The following is a 26,081-nucleotide window of genomic DNA, read 5'->3' on the forward strand; positions in this document are numbered from 1 at the left end:
TTGATAAGTGTCCTCATGAAAAATAATAGGCACTGAAGAAAAAGGCCACCTGAAGCCTCAGCAGCATTTATATAGGAGTGTGCACAAAGTAAGAATTACACCATAACTTTTCAGAAATACAATCCCAATTCAAAAAGCTGAGCTTTATTTTTAGCTCCTTACGTATTCAGCTTTGATAAGGAATGAACAAATAATAATCAAATATATGGCTCATTTTAAGAGACTTTTTCACAGCTCCAACATTCACTCAGCCTATCTCCTTACAACTTCACTTCAGATCACTGTAGGCAACTGATGTGTTTGGTTACCTGTGATCTGAAAGAACACATCTCTCTTACACACACACACACACACACACACACACACACACACACACATACATGCATACATACATACTCGTTTACACACACATACTTCATGGGTCTGCCTGTGGCATATGAAAGAGTTGAGGGATAACTCCAGAAATACAGAACTGTAATTCCTGAATTCTTGAAGTAAATAGGGTAACATGGACTTGAGCCAGTTTAATAGGCAGTCCTGGCCTTCGAAAGGATATCTTCTCTTTTCCAGTACAGTTAGTGATTATAAGTCATTAATAATTGGTCATCTATTTTCAATGGACACATGATTTTTATACTCCATAGAAAGGAGAGGGAAATGACTGATGGTTTACTTAATATACATGCATATTTCAAAGATTGGTAGAAATTGTTTCCCCACATATTTATTGGAATTTGTAGGAATAGATTTCCAGCATATCCATCAGAAGATTGTTATTTTGTTTTTCAATTTTACTTCCCTGTGTGTACAGTTTTATATCTCATCTTCCTGTTCTCTCCCTTTTGGTTTCCACCCTAAGACACAAGCACACCAGAAACACAGCAGAGGCAGGAAAGGGTCCTGAAAGGGGTATTGCTTCTAATCTTTCCTTTGTCTTCTTCCTCCTTCCTTCACCTTGTGTTTACTTATTTTCAATAGACATTACAGTTCTGATTCTCATAATTTTTCTCAAGGATAAGATCAATTTTAATGCTATTTTTACATAAGACAGAAAAAAGGCAAAACATTTTGTGACCAAAACTTACCACCTGCAAAGTGAACAACAACAACAGAAAGAATTCACATAAGATAATGCTGCAATCTCTTTTCTTTCATCCCCTGCAGCATTTTTCTCTGACAGGATTTTCTGTTCTTCAGTTCAGCATCCTGTAGCAAGCATTGCCAGAAATACAGAACACTTTCAATTAATAGTTCCCTACTTCTCTGGTCGCTAAGCAACTGACCTATGGTGAGGAATGCATAATGATACATAGACACCTTATAGTGCTCGGGAGTATGGACTTCACTGGTTTTATTTGCTGCTCTGTGTTGGTCCTATAGCAAGCAGTTACGTACATGCCACTATTTGATACTCGTTTTCTCTAGTAAACTGGAAGGTTAAAATAAGCTCTAGAAAAAGGAGTGATGGATGACACCAAATACCTTCTTTTACAACTCTTTTGTGTCATTTTGTTTTTATAAGAGAAATCCAGTTAATATTTCATTGCATGCAGCTATTGAAACAGTCCTTAAGTTCATGTTCAGAATATGCAGAAATTGTGAGGTGACCAAGAAAAGAACCTCCCCAAATGGGGAAATAAAAGTGACATAATGGAAATTAAAAATGAAAATCATTAGGCCAGAAATATATGTGGCCATTTACTGAAGCATCTTTGTATGTGTTAGAGTGGAAAAGTACCAGCTGAATCAGCAGTAAAAGGTTTATCACGACCAGGTGCTTTTTCCTCTGTCCATCTATCATACTGCATTGCTTAAATCCTTTGAATTTTGTTTGTGTTCAGCAGAGAGGAAGACTGCATCTCCTATAAAGGTGCTTAAAAGGGCATCCCTCCATGTGTTTTCCATGTTCTTTGTCTATTTTGTACATTTAACTTTCTAAGCTTCTTTAGAGTAATAGGATAACATTCCTTTATATAGTTTAGAATTTAGTTTTGAAACTGAAATATGATTGTTTAAAATGTATATCTGTATATTGTATAATCAAATGTAGCCTAAGTACTGGTAGACTGTAACTCAAATATACATTGAAAAATTGTTGAAAATTAACTGAAATCCTACATATCACCACGAGTTCATGTGAGTTCATGCTATACAATGAAAACACTTGAGAATTTGAATAAGATTTCCAGTACTTTTTATACTTTGATTTTTTAGATATTAGTTTTTAAATTATTTGTAAACTGTACACTGAATATTTCTGTGTAAAAAGAACTTACAGACACTCTAACCTATTTACATATATTCAATTGGTTCTAATATTTTAGCAGAGCACATTTTTTGTACAAATCTCTTTTAATTAATGATACATAACTAGCATATACCTGCATGTGTATATAAAAACACACACACACACAGAGAGAGAGAGAGAGAGAGAGAGAGAGAGAGAGAGAGAGAGAGAGAGAGAGAGAGAGAGAGAGAGATGCACAGAGTATACCCTCCACCAAGGTCTACGTGGTATCAGAGATGATCATGTGGGCATCTTGGACTTCCTGTCAAATCAATACTAGCAAAGTAACCCTCTCTTTCTTTACCTTCAGAAAACAGAAAATTAAAAAAAAATCCTTGAAAGTAGTGAGTAAAACAATTCTGCCTAAAGAAGAAACACAATTTGAATAACAGAATTCTCATTGGAAATCAAGGAGACTATCAGAAAGAGACACATTTTTCAAGTACCAGGTGATAAGAACTATTAATTCAGAGCTGTATATACAACAAAACTATTTCAGAAGTGAAAAAAAAAAAGTCTTTCTAATATGAAGGAGGGAAAGGCTTTTAGACCTATCCTAAAGAAAAACTGTTATAGTTTCAGTCTGTTGCTGTGATAAAGTTTATTTGTTTCAAACTTCCAGGTCACAGTTTAGCACCACCAGAAATCAGAGCAGAAACTCAAGCAGAATTTGAATCAAGAACCATGAAGAACTCTGCTTGGGGCTTGTTTACAGGTTTCTGCTTAGCTGTCTTTCTTTTGGAGTCCAGAAACACTCGTCTCTGAATGTGACACCCACAGAAGTCTAGGCCTTCTTGCATTAATTAGTGATCAAGATGGTTCCACACAGACTTGCTTACAGGGCATACTGATCCATGCAACTCATCCATCGCAGCTTTCAGATGACTCTACTTAAGCTGTGTCAATTTGACAATTTAAGTTAACCTGGACAATTTCCAGACATTAATAGAAAATGGGGGCAAACATTGTAAGTTATTAGAAGGGAGAAAATAACAACAGAACGAAGAAAGAAATATCATTAAATATACTGAATTTTTTGTTTGATTTGTGAAGCCAAATATGCAATGCTGACCTATATAGTACTTAATACATAAAGAAAAGTTTAAAAATACATATTATAGATGGGGATTGATAAAGTGATGCTGAAGTAGGTATTTCATACCTTACTAAAAGTAGTATTTTGATAATGGTGCAACCTATAAAATTTACACATGTGGGAAAACTACTTTCTACTTGACGCAAATATGTTACCAATTCCAGTTTCCTTGGGCTGGATTTGTACTGAAAATATAACCACTCAACAAAGTAAGGGGAAGGGTAGATGGATTTCTGTGTATTAAATTTTTGTTTTGTTTTCTCCCTAATAATCTGGCTCTTAGAATCATTGTACCTCCTCTTCCTCAAGGTTGTCTGAATCATAGGTTCCAGAGTAGTTTGTAGATGTATTCACTGGAACTGGGCTCCACAACTCTGCATTTGGGTTGGTTGTGGTTTTTAGTGATATAGTGTTTCTTATCTATTGCAAAGAGAAGTGTCTTTGATGGAAGGTAGGGACTGCATTTATATGTGGGGATAAGGACAAACTTTATAGGTTGCTGTTAGGAATTAAGCTGGTTTAATAAATTAGTGTTTGTAGATTCCCTTCCAATAATCATGACTTCACCAGCACCGTGTACTACTTTTTGGTGGTCTGTAAATCTATAATTATTTCAAAATTGTAAGTTAAAATTATTTAAAAGAAATATATGTTTAGGTAGAAGCTCTACCATCACCATAGACCCAAGGAGCCTGGGACATTTAGGTGGAAGCCCCACCTTGGTCCCACCTCTTTCTCTCCCAGACCCTGCCGCAAAGAAAGCCTGCCTAGGGTCAGTTCCTCCCCGCAGGGCTGCTCAAGACCATGCCTACAAGCTATTTAAGATCTGGTCACCAGACTTGCCATGTGCTCTCCCTCCTGCCTTCCTGAGGGTCACCCAGGAGTTGTTTCTCTCTGTTTATTAAACCTGGACTTATTAATTCGGCTAGACTGGTTTATTGCATCAGTGGAGGAATAACCAGGGATTCAATACTTATCAATTTAGTGTAAATCCAAGTTTTATATTAAGGGAGGACTAACAAGATCCTGTCTCAGAAGAAAAAAAGAAGAAGAACAAGAAGAAGATTCACCATTATGTAAACAATCGCAGGCACCCACGGGAAGATTTAGCATTTTCAATCCATCAGTTTCAATGATGAAAGAAATAACTATGTTATATTACATTTTTATAAGGCCTTAATCATCCATAAGTAATAATTTCTATATTTATAAAAACAAGTTACCCAAGAGAGTTCTCAATTTCCGAAATTAAGCAATTCCAATAAAATAGTTAATATTTTCTTCATCCTACAGTTTTTTTTATAGATACATAAAATCATAGATGTGTGACATGAGAGCAGAAGGAACAGGAAGGGAAGGGAAGAAGAGAGTGGGAGAGGGAAAGGATAGAACACCAAATGAAGGGAGTGGAACTCAGGGAGGAATACGATCAACAACATGGTAGACCTGAAAGAGACTGACTAGATGAGCCAACATGATGTGCAATAAACAGAGACTAATAAATATCTTTAGAAACCCAGTACCATAAGTCTCTCATAGTTGCTGACTTAGCTATAAAAATTAAGTTGAAAAAAAAATAAAGATGAGGCGATAATACTCAATTTTAAATACTTCCTCAGAGTTGTAGTTTAAGATAGGCAAATTTTAAATGCAAGACTGAATTTGAATTTTACTATTTTACTATTGTTATTATGTTACTTATATTGCTTTACCTAGACAGGGATTGTACATAGGGCAGGACAATCTCTTTCAATGCTCTCAGTCCTGGGCCTTTCTGTGCCAGTGTCCTGGGGGCTGAACTGCTATGTCTTAATGGTTCTAACTCCAAATACAAAAGGTCAGGCTCCATTATTTCAACCTTTAGGAACTGGAAAATGATTCTGGGCTTTTACATTGGAGGCGTATTGCTCTGGGCTGTGCTACTTGTAGTCCCAGCTCTAGTTAGCTCTCATAATCCCTCAACTTCAAGTAGCTTTAAGGGGCAGCAGTAGATAACATCAAGTGATAGCAGGCAGCACCTGACAGTGTCCCAGCTTTCAAAACTTCTCCAAGCTAGGATCTCTGCCCTACTCTGACAAGTGCCCTGACACTTGGAATAGGTGTTCTGAATCCTGTAGCCTTTAGGTTCTTAAGTTCCTTGGAAATGACCCTTGGCTTCTTTTCAGTCTTTTACAATTCTCTCTCTTTCATTTTTTTCTCTTCCTCTTCTTTTTCTTTCCTTTTATACTGGTGAAGAAAAGCTTTTCATTATGGGCAAGGAATAACACAGGAAAACACAAAGAGAGAAAGACCCTCTCCAAAGCAAATGAATGCCTCTGGAAGCCAGCCAGTAAAGCTTGGTGTCTCCTAGAAGGATGGAAATTTTGAATCTTTGTGGTGTCTTCCTCACCCAATTTAGGGCTGATCAGCTTGAACAAAAGCAGTGAGGTTGATAGGTCTGCAATTTTTGAGGTAAACACATCCTGATCGGGCTGTGATCATATAAGATCAATTCACAGGTAGGGGCCCTAGTAGTTAGGAAAAAGCCCACCATGCCTTTGTTTTGAGCTGCAAAGATACTTTGCTCAACTTTGCTCAGGTCAGGAGGATGAGGAAGAAGCCATCCGTATGACAGTTTACTATCTTTAATATCTCGTCACGACCTATCTGTCTTCCTATCAGTGAATCTGTCTAACTCCTACTCCACCATGCTCTCCTAGAAGAGGAGCACCCTTAAGCGCTATTAGGATTTGGGAAACTGACAACATTAACTGCTGCTGAGGATGCCAGCTGAGGATGGGAAAAGAACAACAGTGCCTCAAAGGAGGGTCAGAGAGAAAGGTCATGAGGAAACATAACAGATGGCAAAGGTCCAGAACCTAAAGGAGTCATTTGATGACGCTGATCATCCTTGGAGCATGCTTTGTGAGTGAGGTAGCATGTATAACATTCAAAAAGTGAGACTGTTTGCATTAGTATAATCCCTGTTGAGAGTGTAGTTAGGAAGGTAGTTGAAGGGGTTTTATCTTTATTAGAAAAAAAAAAGAGAGAGAGAGGCAAAGCCATCCAAAGAGCCCTTCGAAGGCTTTGATGTCATCAATAACAAGACTGGGGATTTCTTGGCCATGTTGTTCATTAGAAGATGCACAACATGAAGAAAACAGTAGGTTTGGCTCAAGGCACTATCAGCTGTCTGGTGTTAAGTTCAAAAACAGGCCATCCAGTCTCCTCTGTTTCAAATTCATAGGGATCATTAAGAGACAACTCCAGTTACGAAAATTGCTAGATGTTATGATTAATATAAGTCTTGATAACTAAGGTGAAATATAGTTGTGAAGTTTTCTGTACTGTACAAGCACCCTTTAGAAGAATAAAGTCAGAAATGGCCTTCTCTATATTTAGGTTGATTAAGGCTTTTTTGGGGGGGGGGTTGACCAAAGTATTATTATGTAGTCAGTAGTTTGTTACCTCAGACTCCTACATAAGGAGTGAATGCTTAGGAACTTTGTAAGAACAATAAAGTACTCATGTCACTGAACCTTCTTTTCCAGCACTAGGTATTCCTGACAATGTACCACATATGCTATCCAGGGGGAGTATGCACTATGGGTCAAATCTGAGTAAAATCCAGATTATTATTCTATTTATTGATCACAACCAGATGTCAGCACCTAACTGACAAAAACTAACAGAAAAATACAATCCTGTCAGTGCATTTTTAATAAGGTTGCATTGGATATTCTGAATAATTTTCCCCATAGTGTGAGTTTGAAAACAGCAACTGATAGCCTCTTTTACTCATGGAACATGGACACTTAGGGTACAGCACAACATTACAGTTGTGAGAAGCATTCTTTTACAGAGTAGTTTATAGTCGATAATTTTTTTTGATATTTGACTTTAGCATTTAAGATGATAGGCCAATTTTTCTCATTTGTGGTAGATATTGCAACATTTAGTTGATCCAAGCTTTTGTCCTATATCTGTGCAGCACTTTCTTATTATTTAATCATGAAGAGAATAATTAGTGAGAACAGTTGTCCAAATAATGCCTTCTATACTTAAGAACATTGTCTGATGTGTGCAGTTCCTTAGACTGTTAAAGAAACATGGCAATCATTTTAATCCTCATTATGTTTTCCTGCTGAATGTCCAAGATGATGTAGGTAGCCAAAATTAGTCTCTTTCTTTTACTTTCAAGGCTGTTTGGGGATCTGGTGTTTCCAGATCACTTGAGCTTAGAAAGAACCCCTGAATCTTCTAGTCATTATTTTACTAGTCAATCTATTTAAGGTTAACTGCCTCGGTGAAAAATTGCTTCACTTGGAAATGTGGAAGAAATATTTCCTCTGTGTTGATCTGCCTTTATGTACACTGGAAACTAGTTAGAAGACATCCACTGACATCTCCATGGCCTCCCTGAACAAGAGACCAGGTGACCCCACACAGTTACAAGACATTTTGAGAGCTGCTCCACAGTCCCCTGGGACTTAGCTGACCTTAAAGAGCAAGGGCAAACATTCTCTCTTTTAATAGCCCTGACCACATATGTATGAGCCTCCCAATGTGGTTACCGGACCAGAAAATCAGCTCTACCTGTCTGGACAACTCAATGTTAGGTTATGAGGGGAGCGGGTGCTTCGGGTGTCGCCGGTTATGGGACTTTCTGGAAAATCTCCCTCATTTTCAGTGTAACCTGTGCTTCGTGCAGTTTCTGACCTGGTTGCTCTGCGGAGCTCCTCACCAGCCTTCTCCCTGCTAGTGCTCCTGTCACCACTGCAGTAGCAGGGCGTGTCATTGCTGCCACCTCGACTGTCACCGTGGTTGTCCCCGTGTCACTACCATCATTCTGCTTTTCTGTTCTTGTTCTTCTGCTACTAACTCAGTCTAATCAACTATCTTGGTTAGGGTTTCTACTGCGACAAAAAGACATCACGACCATGGCAGCTCTTACAAAGGAAAACATTTAGTTGGAGCTGGCTTACAGCTTTAGAAGTTTCCATTACTGTCATGATGGGAAGTGTGGTGGCACCCAGAGAGACAATAATACTGGAGAAGGAGCAGAGAGTGCTACATCCAGATGGGCAGGCAGCAGGAAGAGAATGTATACTGGGCCTGGCTTGCTCATCTGATACCTCAAAGACCACCCCCAGTGACCTTCTTCAAACAATGCCATACCTACTCCAACAATGTGCCTACTCCTCCTAACAGTGCCACTTCCCATGAGTCAATGGTGGTCATTTTCTTTCAAACCACCACATCAACTAATGATAAATATTAAATATGTGCAAACAAACCTTTATAGATATGGAGGCCAATGTCTCTTGTCTAAGCACTTGAGGGTTGAGGAAAGGTATTGCCACTAGCAGAGGAGGCTTTCTATGAAGGACTCAGAAATTTAACCAGTCTGTTGATATAGCCAGGAAAGGGCAAAGGGTGTCCAGACCAACTGTGGAGGATCTTCGTGATAGTGGAAGATTGTGTTTGTACCAATCACAGCACAATGCTTCCTGTAAAGGGTGAACAACAATTGAACCGGTCTATTCTCTTATACCAAGAATATTTGCCCCACTCATAGGCCCTATGTGCTCACCCTTTAACCTGAGCAGAAATGATGAAAGGAAGATTTTGTTAACTAAGGCTTGTGAGGGCAAAAGTGTTGAGCAAGGGCTGTTTGAAGCAGTCTTATGTGGGAGAATGCAGCAAGTAGCTGCGGTTTTTATGCAGATTACTCAAATTGTCCAAAGATTATTCAAAGCATCTGCCAACAGCAGGAAAGCAGTCTTATTTGCTATTTGAACAACTGTCTTTTGCTCAAGACAGCCAGGAACCTGGAGAAGCTTTAACTGCTGCCAACCAAGGAGTCCAATATCCCTGAATGTCCACTCCAATACATTAGCACATTTGAAGGAAAATTCAACATTGCAAGAAATACTTACAATAAAGACTCACTGTTAATATTAGCAGCCATTTAGCTGTATTCAACACTACTCAGACAAACCCTAATTGATGTTCTGGTGCCCAAGAGAATGAGGGTTTCTCAGTTTCTCTCAAATGCATTTTAAGAACATAACTATAAACTGTTATTTCCAAATCAGGTGCCCAAAATGCCAATGTTGGTGACAATGTCCTAAACAGCAGGCTTCTGACGAGGTAAACAAAAGGATTGTTATTTGTAAACAGAAAGTTAAATTCAGCATTCTTCAGGAATCTTATAAGGCTGGCTTCTGTTTACCAGGAAAAACACAGGGCTAGGGCTTCTGGTTCTCTATTAATCCTAACCACCTGAATCAGTGCAAAGACCCTCCATCTTCCTGAGGATCGTATCAAACCTGCTTGTTTTCCTACCACGTTTCTGACCTCTATTCTCTAAGGCAGACTGACAGTTTATTGCTGCAATAAACTTCTCAGTATTTCATTGTGCCCTTGCTTTCATTTGGTACCAAAATCTGGCAAGAACACTTGGATTCCAAGTAAGCCCAGTCGCTCCTAACAGATCTAAAATGCTGATTTGGCCCTCCTTGGTATGGATCATTTGTTTTTGCTGGCTTCTGCCATCCTTGATTTTTGACTCCAGAATTTAGGGTCTATCTGTTCATAGAAGTATGCTGCTTCTCTCCCTTAGTTGTTCTATCCACTCATCTTCTCTTGTCTACTTGGATAAGGGTGCTCTTGTGTGAAGGCAATACAGACTCCATCTTAGGAAAGGGCCACTGTCTTATACCACCTGCTGTACTCAGTTCAAGAAAGGACCTCAGGAATGTGCCATGACAACTCAAACAGATACAGGGCAGTATGCTCCTGCAGACATAAACTGTCTGTGGTTTATGACCCTTGAAGCTATCTAGATAATCCTGCTGAGCAGCCCAGATAATCCTGCTCAACAAGTTGTGGTTTCCCACCAAAAAGTCTAACCCAATGGTTTCAAATGTGGTTTCATGCCCAAAGTCTAGACCAATAGTTTCAAAAAATCACCTTGCCCCATATCCCTTCTACCCAATCCCAAGTTGCCAAAGCATGTAATTCCTGGCTTGCAATTTTCCCCTATAAACACTCTCTACCCCTGGGCCCATGGCCGCTGCTGCCACAGCAGCATTTCCCTTCATCTGCCTGGTGGTGGCCCAGGTTGAACCTGACAATAAAAGGACCCTTATGTGCTTGCATCAGAAACTCCTCCTTGGTGGTCTCTGGGGGTTTGGCAAAACAGGTACAATACTTGGAGCTGTCTACTCCTGTCTTGCTCAACTCACTGTCTCAACAAAAGTCATAACAGTAAACCAGGCAGTCTCCATATTCCTGTCTCTGCACCCCATTTTGTGCATTGAAATGCTTCTCCACTGTGATCCTGTATATCTCTTTGACACGTCTCATCCCTTGGAATGCCTTTGGATTGAGACTCTTCCTTATAGCACTTACCCTTTACCATGTTGCGATCTCTGTGTCTCCATTTCTATGCTCTTGGAATCCTATATTTACTGGCCCCAATACCTAGACATGGGAGGAAAAAATCTTTCCTAAGTCTCTCTTACCATGTCCTTGCTTTGCTCCTGGGAATTCTTTACTGCCACCCTTTCTGTAAGGGCATCTTTCCTCCTCCCTCAAACTAAACACGGGATTTTCCAACTCTGACTTTCTTTTTCTGGCTCCTTAAATCTCTTTCTATCCTTGTACTCATATACCATAAAGTCTTGCTGCCTTATTTATTTACATATTTTTCTTCTTACTGCAATTTAATTGTACTCAACACAAATTGACAATCAGTCACAATGACTAGAAAATGGCACATTCTATTTCCAAGTTTCCTAGGTGTCACAACATTTGCCACCATGCAAACAAATAATGCAAAAATCACTTTACCTCTAAGGTTCTTTGCTAGCCATTCTTGTCTCTTCCTTTGACAACTGGGTTTAGTCTTACGGAGATTCAACATATATAATTTATATATATTATACTTATATATTATATATATATATATATATTTCATATATATAGGAAATTTGTCACATGCTGTTTTACTCTACTAAAAAGCTAGCTCTGGAGATTGGATTCGGCCTGCCAATTCTAGACTCAAAAATTTTTATCTAAAAGCTTCTTCCAAAGCTGTAGTCTGACTTTCCTTTGGGCCACCAGCTCACAAAAAAAAATGACACAGATTTAGTATTAATTATGAAAGCTCAGCCTATAATTTAGGCTTGTCCCACTAGCTCTTAAAACTTAAATTAACCCATTTATATTAATCTATGTTTTGCCTCATGGTTTTTTACCTCTCTTTCATCTTGCACCTCCTATTTCCTCTCTGTATCCTCTGGTATCTCTTCAGTGCCTAGATTCGCCTCCTCTTCTTCTCTATGTGCTCAAAATTCCTAACCTAACCTAACCTCTCCTGACCTAGCTATTGACCATTGAGTTCTTTATTAAACCAAAAAGAAGGCACCTTGGCAAAGACACATCTTCACAGTGTATATAAAGATTATTCCACTACACAAAGCCTCTCCTGGGTCAGGCTGATCTCCTGGCTCTCTGACAAGGAGAAAGAGATCAACAGGGAAGCCCAGAAAAAGACACTGCACTTAGAAATATCTAAGATGTAAAGTATTTCCAATAGAGGTTATCATTACTTATTTCATGATACTTCAAAATTTTAATCAAGAGAAACTTAGGTATAAGTTTAAAATGGCTATTTGTAATCAGATGATTAACTTTTTGAATAACCCTCCCCTTTTTCTTGGTTTTGTTTATTAAAATGTTCCCATTAAATGTCATGTTTGTCTTTAAAGCTTTTACTCAACATACATGCTTCCAAACAAAAGACATCTTCTAACTATTGTAGATGCTTTCTCAGAATGGGTAGTAGCTGTCTATAATATGGATGAGACTGCAAAAATAGTCTGCTCCTTCCTCATATGCTATTTTGCCCAGATTTGAATGCCCTAGATCCATATGATTGGATAATGGGTCAGTATTCATCTCCAAAGTCACTTTGTCTAAAGGGCCTTAGGGGTACAATGACACCTTCACGTTCCATACTGCCTCAAGTCCTTGGGAAAGATAGAAAAAGCTAATGGACTTATTAAGACTCTCTTATCAAAGCTGTCTTCTGAACTTTTCTTTCCATGGTCTCAACTTCTACCTCTAATCCTAACCTACCCTTGGGAAAAGACTAATCCCACTCTACCATCAGCCCATACTAATATTTCAAATTTTGGAACATTCTCTGTTACTTCCCCAATTTACTCTATTATCTAGGGAGAGTTCTACACTCTCCTCCAAATCGCACACAGGGACCAATGGGCTGTGGTTCTCCCATTCATTACTAGGATCACTTTGGCAGGCTCGATGTTACATGTTTGGCCATGGGAAGATTGAGTCACAGGCAGTTTCTGTCTCAGACTTCCACCAAGCTAATAGACACTATTCAGGAATCAACCTTTGACCTACAACTACTCCAAAACTAGCTTACCTCCCGTGCCTTGGTGATCCCACAAAACCAAAGGGTCCTCAGCTTGCTGACCACTAAAAAGGAGGTACTTGCTTTTTCTTCCATGGCTAGTCTGGATTAGAAATTTATATGAACTGCCTTACAATCTGTGGCTTCTAGGACTTGACTCCAATGGTGGGGATCTAGCAATGGTTCTTTGTGGAGGCCTGGCTTCTAGTCCTCCTCAGCCTACTCCTCACTATCCATTTCAAAATGACACATGTTGCTTTTTGGCTGGAATCTCCAGCTCTACCTCATTTCTTTCTCTCCAAAGCCCTCCCTCTCAGAAAAAAGAAACAAAAAACTAAAACAAAAACAAAAGACAAACAAAAACCCCAAAAGAAAACAAAAAACAAAACGGACAGACAAGCAAAAGCCAAAAAGTCTAGTTCCACATTCCGGGCAGTTGTGGTGGCTCTTCCCCTGAAGCTGCTAGCTGCCCATGACCCCACCTAAAAACATACCATACTTGGGGACAAACTCAGCTTGTGGCTGACCCATCATCATGCCTTCATGTGTTTTTTGTTTGTTTGTTTTTATTTTTTTAATTAAGAAAATGTTTTATGAATTTTACATAACAATCAAAGATTCCCCTCTTGCGTGCTCCCACCCCTCCAGCCTTCCCCTTCCAACCCACCCCCATTCCCTCCTACACAACTGTTATGCTATGCAGTGGGGCCGTGTGTTTTTTCCTGCCCCTATTCCTGCCTTGATCTCTAGGGGCTGGAGGAGTCACCCAGGAGCTGCTTTGCCCAGGGGAAAAAAACAAACAAACAAACCAAAACTAGTCTTTTACTTTTTAATTCTGCTTGATCTGGCTTACTGTGCCTGCAGAGAAACCTTTTCTTGGGCTACAGAAAACCTGTTAGTTCCCTGTTCTTTTAGGAAAGAATTAGTGAAATAACCTGTCAGTCTGTAAACTAGCTGCTTTTGATTCCCCACATCTCCTACTATTGCCTGCCAGTACTGAGCTCTAGACCAGTATTCCAGAGGCCCCCTTTATCAAGCACCTAGTTAACCAGAAGTAGCTTAGGGAATTTTGTCACCTCTTATCATTAACAAAAGGCTTGAATGTTAAGTTTAATGAAGACCCCCAAATGGCAGTGCTGATATCAGTAACCTAAACAGAAGGACTGGATCCTAAAGTCAACATTCCTCTGGAACCTTGTAAGGCTGGTTTCTGTTTACATGGAAAACCACTACCTCCTTTATCTGCCAAGAAGGTCTTTTACCTAGGATCAAGGCTTCTAGTTCCTCATCAGTCTGAACAGGCTGCACCATCTCAAACACTGCCCTTTTGCTGAGTATAACATGAACCACTCTTTCTTGCAGAGATGCTGTCTTCTATTCTTGAAGGCAGACCAGCAGTTTATTTTCCCAGTAAGTTTGCTTTCTGCTCATGGAGGGGTCCAGTCCTTGATTTCAGTGCACTGTCACTTACGTAAACATTATACCCAGTGCAGCTATAATAAGATAAAAAAATCCAAAATGAATCCATTTCAGTTGTCTCTGTAACAGGGACTTCTTTAATGTCCTATACTATTACATAAAGAGCTAAGAAGCATAATTCTAATAGAGACTATTTTAATTTAGAGAATGTTCAATAGATAATATTTTAAATAATTTCAATAAATATTCTGCCACATTAAAAAAAAACAAACAGAAAGTGTCCTTTATATTATCTGTAGTTTATTCAAAATGGTGATAAAATTGAAGGAAAATGTTTTCATCTATATTTTAGTTTCTGGAGAAACACTGTTAATAAAATATTTATGTGTCTGCATGTTCAAATCAAGGAGATTTGAAATGCTATCTTTAATATTACTTCCTGAAAAATAAAGTTCACAGATGGTATGTATATAGCATTCAGTATAGATTATGCATATATATGATAGATTATCCTACTGAGAATCTTTTGGTTTTCATAACACTGCAATGAAAATATTTCTTTTGAGAGGCAGGCAGATTTCTGTGAGTTCAAAGCCAAGCTGGTCTGCCATGCAAGTTCTGGGATACCTGGAGTTCAGCACAGAAACCCTTTTTAACAAAAATAAAAAAAAAGAAAAAAGAAAAAGAAAAAAAAGAAAAAGAAAAAGAAAAAAGAAAAAATACTTCTTTTATATAATGCTTGATCATGTCTCCACAAAGAGAATTCAAACACTGCATGACTCTTAAATATGATCACATTACTTTATTCTTACCAAGAAGAGGGTTATGAATCCTGATTTCTCCAGAGGGTCAAATGATTTAAATTAAGTGATTTTAAGTATGTCACTAGGGCAAAGATATCATATAGAGAAGACAACTTCATGAGCAAATAATAGGGTCTTGGTCATGCCCTTGGTTTTCTGTGTATGTGAGCACTTTCTATTTGTTCTTTATTCAGCTTTCTGCTCACACTCCTCAAAAACATTTAAAAAATAAATATACATTTTTATTTTAGGTGTATGGATGTTTTGTCTGCATATATGTCTTTGTACTATGTGTGTACCCAGTGCCTGCAAAAGACAGAAGAGGGCATTTTGTCCCCTGGATTTAGGGACAGTTATGTGCTTCCATATGGGTACTGATTCATTTATCCAGCCTCCAAACTATGAAATTTAATGTTTTTGCAGACATTGGGAATGTTCCTGTTGTTGAAAGCAGGGTTTCAATTTGTAGCCCTGACTGTACTGAAACTTGCTATGTAGAACATGATGTCCTCGAATTCAGAGAGATCTACCCGCCTCTGCTTCCCAAGTGCTGAAATTGATGACATGCACCACCGGACTGGGGATGATTGGTTCTCAAAACTTATAAACACTGGTTTATATTTCCATAACTTTAAGTGCTATGAATTTGTATTAAAATTATGACTTATACTCACATAAATAAATAATAACTATAGTGTCACTTCTGAGTATTGTTAATTCTTAAATAATATCAATTTTGGGCTTAATGGTGATTTTTTTCATTATATAAATTCTTTTTAAATTTTTCATTGTGTTTGTTAAACAAAGTACTTTATAACATAAAGATATATTCATAAAGGTATATATTGTACATTGATTATATTCTCTTCCTCTATACTATTATTTTCCTCCTTTGCTCCCATAAACATAGTTGTACACATATAAATACATTGTTTTACACACTTCTATAAAATCTAGGAACAACAAACATAAAAAAAGACAAAAGAAATTTCTTTCTGATACTTGGTAAATTCACTTAATATGATTTGACTATCTCTAGTTGTACCAATTTTTCTGAAAATAATATACACAATATTTTATTTCAGATATTATTGGTTACAGCTTCTAAGGCTGTGTCTAACTTTACCATAATTTGTAAATTTGAATTTACTTCTTGAATAAGTTACTCTAAACACTCAAAGTAGACAATAGGTGGACAGATGTAGATAGATAGATGATTAATTGGGGATTATTGTAGGATACATATTATACATATATATTACATCTAAATGTAAAAGTAAAAATAAAAAGATACAGAAAAAAACTGACATGACGTTATTATGAAACAAGAAACTGCCAAAGATGCTACTGAATTTTTTTTTTTGACGATCATCTCGTGTTGGCCATGAGGCCTAGCCTTAAGAGTAGTTGGTTTCCCCAGTGAGACTCCCTGGCAGAAAATAAATTTTCATTTGCAAGTGATTATCAGTTAGAGATAGAGATAGCTTTTAGGTTTTGCCAATATAATTATGAACATTTGATGAAGGTAGAATGAATTGTATGAGCAGTAAGACACAGACAATAAATGAGCTAGCCCTGTTTGTTCAGAGTAAGGTATGGGGAAATTTACTCCTTGAGTGGACTATTAAACCAAACTTCTGGTGTCCTATCATAGCAGACTTATTATTATACATTATGTTGCTGTTATTCCTGTTTCAATAAAATTTTGACTAGTTTTAGGAAAAGTGAAAAGCAGTCATAAAAACATGTGCAGTAAAGTTTCAGAGGAAAATTCTTTAAGGTAAAAGGGAGGTTTGTCACAATAGCAATTCTGCAGTAAGTACAGAAGAAATCAGAGAATATAAGCAGCTTAAAGTTTCTGGATCAAGAAAATCTAATGCTAAAGATGAAAGGAGGAGAATAAGGTTCAGGTGTAAGGTTCAGTTTCTATAATTCACCTTACAATTTCAAGATTAGAAGGCAGAAAATGTTGGGAAAATATGATAAGGAAAGCTGTAAGCACATGAAGGAGCTTTTTTGTATGGTCACCGAAGGACTCAAGAAAACACAAGTGTATTCCTGCCAAGAATAAGGCAACTGGGAGAATTGGAAGTTATGAATTCCAATCCTTTAACAGCTGCTAACAAGTGGCATTTGGGGGTTTTGCTATATCACCTTCATCAAGTAGCTTCCTATACTACTAAAGCCAGTTCCAAGCTTGCCCTCTATAACACTGAGTTTAGAATGACATACATGTTAGAGAACAGCAGAATTGTATCATTCCCATTTATCTCTCTTCTTACAGTAGTCTTCCCACCATATAAAAAAATTCAATGTATGTTCTGAATCAGTCTTGGAGTTTGATGTTTACCGATGACATATTCTCATTTGGAGCTGCAGCCAACTTTCATTGTGGACCAATGCAGTTTTTGAGATGGTTTAAGCAACATTCTTACTTGAACATTCCAAACTTTCTTTAAAGTATTTGACAGTAGTCTGGTTCAACTTTATTCCAAACATAGAAATCCATTTTTTAATGGATTTGTATCTGCGACTTGTTTCTGTAGTTCCAATCCATAATCAATACCTTGTATATTTTGCATATTTTAAACACTGAGGAAACTGAAAAAAAAAGAAGTAAAGGTGGTAGATATAAATGTACATACATATCTACCATGGCCTATTTTGGTATTCTTAGAAACTTCTTTCATTCTCTATAGTTCTTTCTCTTCCATTTATATGTGATTATTATTCTTGATTTGTAATTTGTTTGGATTGAGAAATGTCTAGAAGATCTTAAAAACAATTTTTTTTCTATGTGACTGTTATAGCATTTCCAAACACAATTAGTTTATGGCATCTTTAATCTAAAGAATTGTCCTAGCCACTGAATCAAAGGTTGAGTAAAGGAACTGGAAGTGAAAGACTTGTGGCAAGTAGGTCAAGGTTAGAGGAAGTTGATGCAGGGGAGCATGTTCTTGTGTGCTACATCTTCCTCTGGCAACTTTCTGTTACCTTTTCCCCCTACTTTCTGGCTTCTTTGATGTGTGCTGCTCTGCTGCTCCCTTGAAAGTATGGATTGAATCCCTGAGCAAAATAAATGTTTGGTCTCTTCAGTTGTTTCTGGCAGGCATTCTGTGACAGCAACATGAAAATAACAAGCATAACATGTCCAGCTTCTCTTTGTTTGTGATATTTTATGCTTTTCTCAGAAAGAAGGCATACTCTGTTAATACCCCATCTTATCATACAAAGATTAGCTCCAACCATTCTAAAATTTTTACAATATTCTAATCTCTGAAGTTTATTTTCTACTTTAGCTACCCCAGCTTATTAAAGAATTCCTTTGAATTCTTTTAAAGTGTCAGGAATGTAATCAATCCATACTTGGCCAAAGTCTGGCCAGGTGAGTCTTTCTTAGTCTTCTCTTTGTGCATCCTCCTCAAACTATAGGATATAGCTTTGGTCCCACATCCATTTCTTGGGTGTAGTCTAGCAATTTTTACCTCTAGTCCTCATCCAAGAAACCCTCTGCTGATCATCAACCCACTGGCCTCTTGCATGCCATATTTCAAAGTCTTCACTCAGGCAGATTTTGTCCATTCATTTTTAGGCTGTATCCTGATAAGCACCCTCCTCCATGCATATTCCTCAATCACCATATATATCTCTTACACTCTATGTTTTGACCAAGATATGCCTCCAGAACACTGGCCAGGCCCCTTTGTCCAACTAACATCAATACACATAAGCCATATTGAACATTTAGGCCCAATCCAACCCATTCACCATGAATTCATCCCCAAATTGATCTGTTTATATTAGACACAGAAATAACAAAAATTCACATGCCTAGATATTACTGTGGAATATAAACAATATGGAAAACTAAGGCAGTATCCCACTTCCAGTGGTATAGAAACATTTAACAATGAGAATTACTCATGTGAATCTCACATCTAGAATTTAAAAGAACAATCATAAATGTCATCAAAGAATTCAAGGAGTTTAAAGAAGACACAAAATAATAGCTCATTGAACTTAAAGAGGTTAAAAGCTTTAGTGATCTTCCCTCCAAAAACCCACAAACATAAGGTCCATGGAAAAGATGAAGATTATCCAGGATGTGAAAACTGATGCAATAAAGATATGGAAACATAAAAGAGAATGCATGCTGAAATGAAGATGGAATTGAAAAACCCATTAACCCAATTACTGAACTTAAGGAAAATACTTCAAAATAGACTGCAAGAAATAGAAGATAGACTGTCAGGACTCAAAGGCAAAGTACATGATCTAGATGAAATAAATAGTACTTGAGGTATAAAAAAATACTGTAAAAGAATGTGTAGGAAATGTAAGATACCATGTGAAGACCAAACCTCAAATTATAGAAATAGAAGGAGATGAATAATGATATAAACAAGGTTTTCAGAAAGATCATTGAAAAAAGCTTTCCCAAGCTAAGAAACACATACTCATAAAGATTCAAGAAGCACAAAGAGACTCCAATAGATAAGACCAGAAAAGAAACCTCCCATCATGTATCATAGTGATAATATTATGGATACTGAACAAAGAAAGAGTATTGAAAGCTGTAAGAAAATAGAACACACATCACACATAAAAGAAAACCCATCAGAATACAGATGATTTCCCAATGAAAATGTTGCAAGACTGAAGAGCTGGAGGAATATATTTCAACTCCTAAAAGACCATGACTGCAAACCTAGACTAACCTAACCAGAAATACTGTCTTCTGTAGTTGAAGGAGAAAGAAAAACTTTGCATGTTATAAACAGCCTAAAAATTTATTGCCAACAGAACAAAATGAAAGAAAATAAAGGAAGCAATATTTCAGGCTGAAGAGAGGAATGGACACAAATAAGACTAGAAAGAAAAGAGACAAATCTAGAATCATAATTACTTAAACAGAAAATAACACTGAGTACACAAACAATAACACCTCAAATCAACAACACAATGATGTCAATAAACCTATGCCTTTCAATAATAAGTATAAAATTTATTGGCCTTAATAATCCATTCAAGAGATACAAACTGCCTGAATAGATCATGAAACAAGTCCATCTATTTCTTCTTAAAAAAATCACATCTTAGTTTAGAACATAAGCATTGTCTTAAAATAAAAATAGTGAACAAAATATTCCAATCAAATGGCACTAGGAAGGAAGCAGTTCCTGGCTTTAAATCTTCAGATGTGAGTATACAACACAGAATAACTGAAGATACCATGAAAGTAAAGAAAGGATATTGGTAGTTGAAAAAGAATACATATGGGACTATTAGGGTACAAGTGACTTGAAGGGAAAATGGGAAAACACAGAAAGGGGCTTTAACTAAGTAAGAGAGGCAGGTAAAATACCAAGGATCATGTCTGTAAACTTTATAATATATTACTATTTATCAAAACTTATGCATAATACATAAATCTATGTATACATATACATACATAATTTAATTGAAAATTTATTAACTGGGCTGGCATTGCTTGCCCCAAGAACCATAGGCTTTATTATCTCTGATAATAAATATTAGAACCATTATATAACAAAGATTCTACAACCAAGGGTGAAACTATTTTGAGTTGTTAGTTAGGGCCATTCAAGAGATTCCCTAAACATAGGCTATTGCTGTTCACTTTGGCTCCCAGAAGTTGAAGATAAGATTCCATTGCTGAACACACCATGTACTTCAAACACAGGACTTAGAAGATCAGAGCTGTTTTAGACCTAGAAGCCTCCTCCCTGAAGACTAGAAGACTAGCTTTTATGATATTATAAGGAGCCATTCACATTTCTAAGGGAGGGAGGCAACCATAAGTACTACCTGGGTATGATACCTATGAATTTAAACAATGACCAGCATGGCATGATTTACCTAAGGGCATAACAGTGGCATGCATACCTTGGTGGTAAGTAATAGCCTCTAGCTGGTCTTAAAGTCAACTCAACAAAGGGAAATCATGCCTGGTACTAGATACTTGGATCTAGGGAAGTTGTAGTTCTACAATTGCCACTGAACTAATCCAGAATAATTTTGAATTACATTCTCAATATTGATTCTTATATCAACAAATAAGTATAAGACTCACCCTCCTGAAAAAAAAATTCTCCTTGAAACAGACTGAGATCATTACAGAAACCCCAAACAGGTGAAAATCCAGAGAACAAGTGACTGTGTGGTACCCAGCTTCACCTCATACATCTACACCACAACACTGAATTTAAGGCCTGGTAATTAGAACAGAAGGGTGTGGACAATTTGTAAAAACTAGAGGAACAAGAAGTTTTCAATGAGATTGTATCTCTTAGAAACGTCAGAGAAGCTATACCCATAAAATATCAGCATCATGGTGGTTTAAAGAAAATCAGCAAAATGACAACACCAATACATATGAAATGGAAAGGGGAATCCTATGAAGCCTCAACCCTACACAAAGAACAATATGTAACTGAGGAATCCTGAGAACATGAGAAATAGTCTTTCCTAGGGAAGAACACACCAATTAAGACTCGTTATTCTTTGTTAAAACTTATTAGCTGTTCCCAAATTAGAAGTAAATCACAATTCAGAGAAATAAGAAATTTTATGTCTAAAACTTATAGACCTCACATTTGTTTAATTCTAACATTATCTACTTTATATTTTGTAATTTTTATTCTAAATTTCAAGACAGTAATTGATTTTGATTGCACAAATTGTTCTCTAAATCTCAGGGAAACAAGTCAGTAAAGAAAAACAAAGATAAACGGAAAATAGTATTCAATTCACATAGACATCTAAAGTCTGAGAATTATGTAAAATCTTCCTTTTGGTAGAGGATATAGAAGAGAAAAAGGAATATTGAATTTCTAACAGCATACATCCTTAGTGCTACCAGTAAGCAGATATTTATTTTTCCTTCTGATGTTTGTGAATTGGAAAAAGTATTTTCTAAGCTTATCATACAAATGGTTAAAAATATTTAGCATTTATTTCCTGTTGGTTTCCTCTGTCCTGAGATTACTGCCCTACACAGAATCATTTTAATCTCCTACAGTCTTTGCTGGAAAGAAAACCTTAATATGACTCCAATGACAATTCTGATACAGGATCAGAAAACAAACATGTTTATTTTAAACTTTAAAGCATGTGAATGACACCATAGAAAAATCTAACTTAAGACATGTTTCCTATTTTCAGTTTTGTTAACGTATTTCTGCATGACTTGGAGACAAAAATCTTACTGGGTGTAGGCTGCTGTTGTAGCAACTGCCACTGCCAAGGGGCAAGGCAAACCAAGGTATTTCAAAAACTGTGGCAAACAGAGAAGCTGCCAATTGCTGGTCCATTCATCTCGTACATCTTGGTTTGTTGTGTTTTTCTTTCTCTGTCTAAGTATGTAATGAAAGCCCATGCTCTGTGTTGTCATCAATAGGCAAACGTGTACGGAATGAAGACAAAGCCTGCCACAGCACTGATTTACAGCCATTTCCTCTGGGCAGTCAGCAACAGCAGGATGCTTGTCTGCATCCCCATTGGAAGGTGGCTTCTGTGCATTCTCATGGATCCAGTAAAGTGAAGCTTGTGTTCTGGTGCTGTCTGGCCTAAGTAAGTATCTGTAGCAAGAGTACTTTTGCAGGTCAGTGGCGGGACAAACCTTGTTTGCCTGGCTTCTTGGCTTTTTGGCTGCCTTCACTTCCTCAAGTACATAGAGGGAAGAAGTAACAGGAGAAACATGCCCAGAATGCTTATTCCTGTTTCTGGGACCCTTCAAACAGGCATAGGCAAATCAAATCTCTTATACTGTGCAAGTGTCAAATGGAATACTGGTTCAAGTATGTATTTGAAAGTCTGTTTATTTTGCTACAAGTGGACTTTCTTTTCCCGATGCTTTGTTGATTTGAACTGAAGTAGAAATGAGCTCATAAAGTCAAGAAAGGCTTGTATTTTCCTCCTTCCTCTCAGGATTAGAATTTGCTTACCTCAGTTTCTGAATGTAGAGGCCATGACATGTGAACCTATGGTGAAAAGCCACAGAAGAAGGGGAATTCATCAGCAAGAAGGGCATGCAGGATTTTGCTACTTGCCTGACCTCTATTGCAAAAATTACTCACAGCATCAGTAGCATTGAAAATGCTGACAGAAAGACTGTGAGGGGTTAGCAAAAGGTGGATCTGCTTGAGCATCTAGGGACCAAACCTTTAAGAATTTGGATAAACTATTTGCTGTAGATTGTCCACAACAGAAATGTAGCTGTTCCTTTAGCTCCATTTTTTTTTTTTTGCTTTTTGACAAGTGTTCCAATCAATATAAAGAATTTTCTTGTGTGTAAAAAAATATGTATAAGTCTCAGAAGGCAACCTCAGAGATGTCTTAGCATATAACTGACAGTAAATTAAATACACACATTTAAATATGTTTGAAATATTTCTCTGTACATGTGTATGTGTGTGTAGATAGGTAGAGAAATGGGTGGATAGATAAATAGATGTGAGATAGACAGATGATATATTGATGTGATATTTGAAAAGTCAGTCTAAGTATCTCCCAGCTTTGTTCTGTTTTGATTCCTTCTTCCTGTGTACTTTTAGCCTAGAGACTTAGGCTACCAAACAGTGTAATCAATACTTTTACTTTCAGTTCTAGGTGGCCCTATCTAGTGTTATTTTACAGTGTTTTTTTCTATGTGTAGGGAAACAGTGCAGAGCAATGTTAATTCATTGAATGTATGCATGTTTATTTGCAATTACTAGAATCATGGCAGACTCTGTATGGGTTAGTTTTAAATGCCCGCTGCTTACAACCTAGAGTGACGTGACAAGGGAGTCTCAATTGAGATTACCTGGATGGCCTCTCTACACACCTGTGAAGAATTGTCTTCAGGTTAATTGATGTGGGGGGACCACCCTAAACATGGGTGCCACCATTTCATGGGCTAGGCCTTGAGCCACACAATAGTGAAGAAAGCTAACTGAGAATAACAAGCCAGAAAGCGAGTATATATCTATTCTTTCTTTGCTCTTGATCATGAATGTGTTGTGACTAGCTCCTTGGGGTCCTTTCTTGACATCCCTTAAAAATAACCTGCCCCTGCAACTGTAAACCCAATCGAACCTTTCATCTCTTAAGTAGCTTTGGTCAGGGTCTTTGATCCCAGCAGCAGAAATGAAACTGGAAGTGCTCCTTATTCTCCTAAGTTTAATGAATGAAGTGAAATGAAGCTTCAAATGAAATGTGTATTTGTTGCATTTTGTCATATATTGTGCCACTGTAGTTCCAATCTTTTTCTCTTCCAAACCAGTTGCCCCTGACAGTGAGAAGATTCACCCATGAGTAATTGATAAATCTTCAAAGCACACTCATTTATCATGGTCTACCCTGACTTCTTCATGAGCAGAAGATAGTTTAATACTAACTCCAAATAAAGTTAAACATTTTGTCTTGGTTATTTTTAATATTAAAGAAAATTAATTCACTTATGCTATAACTCCTAAGTGCCTCTATAGACTGCATTATTGAAGTTTTAGAGAGAAAAGTTTTTCTCAAAAATTGAAACATTTGTATAATATTTTATAAGCAAAATTATACTAGAATACATAGTTAAAATAAATTATGCATCTGCAAATATGTTTAATGAATAAAATACAAGGAATAAAAGTGAAAAACATGAAAGAATAAGTCACAACTGGTGAGAGTTATTATATGAAAAGTGGAAATTTGAATTTTCAACCATTAAAGCCTAAGTAAAGTCCGATAACCATATACATACAAATAAATTCTCTTGCATGTTTTTCTTTTGGTTTTTGTTTAATTTTTGAGACAGGGTTGCTCTGTATTGCCTTGGCTGTCCTGGAATTCACTCTGTAGACAAGGCCAGCCAGGAACTTAGACATCTACCTGCCTCCCAGGTGGTGGAGTTAAAGGCATGTGCCACCACCACCCAGCCATTTAGTTCCTTTACTGTCTTATTTATATACATAATTATTCAAGTATATAGACAAGATCCCAGCCCCAATAACTAAAATTTCATGACACCATCCCCAATACTAAAAATTTTTGACATAGTGTGATCCTAGGAAAATATTTAGGATGAGCAGAAGAATGTATGGATTTGTTTTAGAAATTTTAAGGTTAAGTGCTTTAGAACTTGGCTCCATGAGTAAGAGTTTATGTATAGGCTGGGCAGTGGTGGTGCACACCTTTAATCCTATCACTTGGGAGGCAGATGTCGACGGATCTCTGTGAGTTCAAGGCCAGCCTGGGCTACAGAATGAGTTCCAGGACAGGCTTCAAAGCTACACAGAGAAACCCTGTCTCAAAAAATAACAACAACCAAAGAGTTTATGTGTAGCAAGCATAAAGACTTGAATTAGAATCCTCAGCACGTACATTAAAAAGCCAAGAATGGCTGCCTGTGCCTCCAACCTCAGCATGAATGTAAGAAACAAACAGGCAGATGTAGATGAATTTCTAAATAGCCTTATGAAATAAGGAACACTGAGCCAAATATAGAGGTGAAAGCTGTAGAGATCAGGGAAATAGTGAGCCACCAGCTAACCTTAGCTCACCACACTGCCATAGCTTCCCAAGAGAGAGAGAGCTATTTCCTGTCTATCCAGGCTTTTTTGTTTGTTTGTTTGTTTGTTTGTTGTTGTTGGTTTTTTTTTGTTCGAGACAGGGTCTCTCTGTGTAGCTTTGTGCCTTTCCTGGAACTCACTTGGTAGCCCAGGCTGGCCTTGAACTCATAGAGATCCGCCTGGCTCTGCCTCTCAAGTGCTGGGATTAAAGGTGTGCGCCACCACCACCTGGCTTATCCAGGCTTTTATTGCCTTGCTGTTCTGCCCTCTCATTGGCTCTTAACCCAGCTACCTCACTTCCTTGTCACTGCCTGTCTATATAGACCTCCAGGTCTCTATGGTTGGTACTGTCGTCATGCTTGGTTGTTCCCTAGTGTGTCCTTGAACACAAAGATTCTGCTTGCCATATGATCAGATTAAGGGCATGTGCTACCGCTGCCTGACTCTTGTTTATGGCTGGCTATGTCCTGTGATCTCCAGGAACACT

The 26,081-nt window shown here is 37.5% G+C and overlaps 1 long non-coding RNA gene across 1 annotated transcript in view; it reads left to right on the plus strand.

Moving 5' to 3' along the window:
- The first annotated feature begins 22,398 nt into the window (after positions 1-22,398).
- Positions 22,399-26,081, plus strand: part of LOC121822342 (uncharacterized) — a 365,427-nt gene continuing 361,744 nt past the window's right edge. Inside the window, exon 1 of the long non-coding RNA XR_006063362.2 lies at positions 22,399-22,625. This is a non-coding gene — a long non-coding RNA (uncharacterized LOC121822342). The remainder of the gene's footprint in view (positions 22,626-26,081) is intronic.

This window comes from Peromyscus maniculatus, chromosome 14 (assembly GCF_049852395.1).
Source record: "Peromyscus maniculatus bairdii isolate BWxNUB_F1_BW_parent chromosome 14, HU_Pman_BW_mat_3.1, whole genome shotgun sequence".
In the NCBI taxonomy this organism is placed as follows: Eukaryota; Metazoa; Chordata; class Mammalia; order Rodentia; family Cricetidae; genus Peromyscus; species Peromyscus maniculatus.